The sequence below is a fragment of the Crocodylus porosus genome, unplaced genomic scaffold (genome assembly GCF_001723895.1).
Source record: "Crocodylus porosus isolate Cpor-Errol unplaced genomic scaffold, CroPor_comp1, whole genome shotgun sequence".
Classification (NCBI taxonomy): domain Eukaryota; kingdom Metazoa; phylum Chordata; order Crocodylia; family Crocodylidae; genus Crocodylus; species Crocodylus porosus.
In genome coordinates, this window is record NW_017728918.1 from 14893062 (window position 1) to 14897048 (window position 3987).

Consider the following 3987-nt stretch of genomic DNA (forward strand, 5'->3'; position numbering starts at 1 on the left):
GCCCAAGACCTGAAGGCCTGGGGTCTCGACTGGAGGTAGGCCAGGTCTAGAGAGCTGAAGGTCCCAGTGGGGGAACCACACCTGGAAGGGGAAGTGGGTCAGGTAGCTATGCTGCCCAATATGAAGGCAGATGAGACTGCCTGATGAGAGGATTCCAGGTTGGAGTTCAATTACTGGGAGCCAGTGTGGGGGCCGGTGATAGTGAGAACATCATGGTGCCATCTGTGAGGTGTGGGCTGCGGAGTAGGGGAGGGAAGGAGCCACAGATAGCACCCCCTGGCATCAGGGCAGAAAATGGGCAGCCTCCTACTTATTAACATCTAGGTAACTAATTAACAATGAGGTGTGGTGGGAGAGAACACAGGCGGTTAGGCCAGGAATAGGTGGGTGGGCCACAGCAAGATTGGCTCCGAGCAGGCCCCCTGTCACACAGGGGTAGGCAATGCTTTTTGGCTGGAGTGCTAAAAAAAAAACATAATGCCTACCTTGGAAGGTGCTGGAGTGCCAGCATGCCAGAAAAACAAAACAAGGGCAGGGGGTATATGGCAGGATGCCCTGCTTGTGCCCTTGCCCCCCACCCAAAGCTCCTGCCCCCCAGCCCTGCTCATGCCCCTTGCCTCCCACTCAAAGCCCCTGCCCCCCAGCCCAGGCTCTGTGGCTATCAGCAGCTATGCAGAACCTGGGCCAGCTGCAAACAGCTGCTGCCTTCCCACCCTGGCCCTGGTCCCAGCTGCTTCCCAGAACAACCCCCAGGCCCTGGGGAGGCAGAAAATACTCATGATGCTCCCCACTGTGCTGCTTTTGCTGCCACTTCTGCAGAGCAGTGTGGAACCTGGCATGGCAGGCCACAGCAGGGAGCACAGAAAGCTGCCTGCCGGTTTGAGCTCCCTGCTGCCCTGGCCACACTTCCCCTGCAGGTGGGGGCAGCAGTGGGGGGCACAACACTGCATGCTGTTCACGCTGCTCCCATGCACACAGAGGAGGTGTGACTCGGCAGCATGTAGCTTGCAGCAGCAGGCAGCTTCCCTGCGCACCCCCTCTGCACACTGCCATTGTGGGTCACACACACTGTGCTGCAGGCCCTGATGCCCTCCCCTGGGCCCTCCAGAGCACAGTGTGTGTGACCTGGAGCAGCAGCACATAGAGGGACCACACAGGGAGGCAGCAGGTGCTGGCATTCCACCTGGTGGGGCTGGGCCGGAGCCAGGGAATGGAGGCAGCAGCTATCTGTAGGTTCCCAGCTGCAGCCATCCCAGGCTCTGGGGTAGCTGCTGCCAGTCATGGTGCCTGGGCTGCTCCTAGCAGGGCTTGCAGCCTCCCAGCCACTTGCCCAGGCTCTTGGCTAGCAGCAGCTACCCAGAGCTGGGGCTGGCTGCTGCCGGGAGGCTCCAAACAGCTGCTGCCTCCCCATCCCGGCCCCAGCTTCAGCAAATGCTGAGGAAACTGGCTATGCTCAGCACATGTGCTGGGGGTTGCCGCCCCCTGCTCTATGGTCATCACGCTCTCCACATTCTGCTCTGTCAGAATATCACTTTGTTTCATAAACCCGTCACATGCACACATCCTAATTTGTTTTTTTTTTTCCATTTTCACCTAATTTGATCTGTTTCCCGAAACCAGAAATCCCAAGGGGTCTACAGCTAAGCATTGCGACTTGGCCAATGTGACAGAGTCCTTTAGCACATGTTATGGAACAGTGTGGTAAATGTCTTCAATTTCCCAGCCTCTGCATCTGCTTGCCATTTGCCTGTGTTAGACACAGTGGGCCTTGAAGAAACTGTCACAGACAGGCTTTAAGAAAGCAGTTAACCCTTGCTGTTGCCCAGACCATTTTTCTAATGCTTATCCACTTTATCTACAAGCCAATTCCCAAAAGAGAACCTCTAACACTAAATACCATTTTCTAGCCATCAGGGCAGGCCCCATTACTCTGTCTCAGAGGCTTAAGACACTTATTAGCAGGGTTTCCAGCTATCCATACATTTATGGATAGTCCACAACACGGACCTAAAAATGTTTCCCTGAAAAATCTCTAAAAAATGAGCTGCCCATAAAAACTAAGAAAATGTGAGTTTGACTGAAGATCCATTACTTAAATGAGACTGGTGGCAAGTGCTGATAAAAGACAGAGCATAGCAGTACCACTTTGGACACGTCTATACAAGGTATGTTAATGCACATTAACTTAATTTAATGATATGCATTATGTGTGCACACCTACATGTGCACACCCTTAAAGCACATTACAAATGGTGAAATTAGGGTAATCATGTCTAAATTTAATGCCTGCAAATGCTGGTGTCCCTTAGGGGTCCAAGCTTGGTCCAGTACTTTTCAACATCTTTATCGATGATTTGGAAGTGAGCGTGAAGAGCTCATTGGCCAAGTTCATGGATGACACTAAGTTATGCGGAACCATGGTCACACTTGAAAATAGGCTGCTGATACAGGTGGATCTAGACAGGCTGGCAAGTTGGGTGGATCAGAACCAGATGTATTTCAACATTGAGAAGTGTAAAGTGCTCTACCTTGGTATAAGCAATCTCCAACATACTTACAGGCTCAATGGCACCGATCTGACTAGCACCATGACTATAAGGGACCATAAGATGAACATGAGCTGTCAGTACAATGCTGTAGCCAGAAGGGCAAACAATACTCTGGCACACATCAACCAATGCATCTCAAGCAAAACCAAGGAAGTGATTCTTCTGCTTTACTTAGCATTGGTGAGACCACAACTAGAGTACTGTGTCCAGTTCTGGGCATCACACTTCAACAAGGATGTGGAGAAGCTTAGGGGAGTCCAGAGGAGAGCCATCCATATGATCAGACACTTGCAAGGCAAGCCATACAAGGAAAGGCTGAGGGACTTGGGTCTTTTCAGCCTAAAAACCAGACGGCCAAGAGGGGACTTGGTAGCAGCTTACTGGTACATCAAGGGCTCAGTGAACAACTGTTACCCAGGACACTCTTGGGAAAAAATAGGAGTAATGGCCACAAAGTCCTGGAAGACCATTTCAGGATTAACACTAGGAAAAACTTCTTCACAGTCAGGGTGTCCAAAAGTGAAATACACTCCCTCCAGATGAGGTGCCCTGGAAATCTTCAAAAACAGACTGGATGGTCTCCTGACACCAATTGTCTTTTTTGCCTAGTCCAGGGAAGCTTGGCCTGATGATCTTGCTAGGTCCCTACCAGCCCCTTACAATCTATGAATCTCCTCCCTGCAACTTCTGCTCCCATGCCTGCTCCCTCCCCGCCCCCTTACATTGGCTTCACAGGCTCTGTGTACACTGTAGCCTGGGACCCTGAGCCCAGCCCCAGCCCCATAGCAGCAGTACACACAAATGCTGTAGGGCTGGGCTGAAGCTATGCTCAGTGCCCCAGGCTAGAATGGAGACAGAGCCTACCGGTGAAGAGCAAGGGTAAGAGGAGCAGGAAGGGGAGGACAGAGGCTAGCCAGGAAATGTGCAGGTGGAGGCTGTGGGGAGGGGGCAGGCTGGAGAGCAGAGTGGGAAGGTAGGCCTGAGGCTGCAGAGGGAGCAGGAAGAGAGCAGAGGTGGCAAAAGGCACAAGCAGGAGGCAAGCTGCTTTACCTCCCCACGCAACCAGCCTACCCACTGCCTGTCCCCTGCACCCATGAGACGATGAATCCAAGAAAAACCTCTTTATTTATAACAAATCTATACATTTTCCATCTATAGAATCTAATTACAGGTTCCCCTCAATTTATGAAGTACATGTGTTCCTAGAGAACAGCACATAAATTGAATTTGAATAAAGCGAACCCACTTTATAAAGTAACTGTGACGGAGCAGGGGCTAGGGGCGGCCGTGAATCCCCTAGCGCCCCCCTACCGTCACGTTAGGGTGACGTAGCACCCTCAGAATCTCGCCCGCCATGACTTTGATGACATATATATATTATGGAGGCTGCCAGTTCCCTAGTGGACGGTATTGGTGTTCCTGTCCCTATTCCAGACTG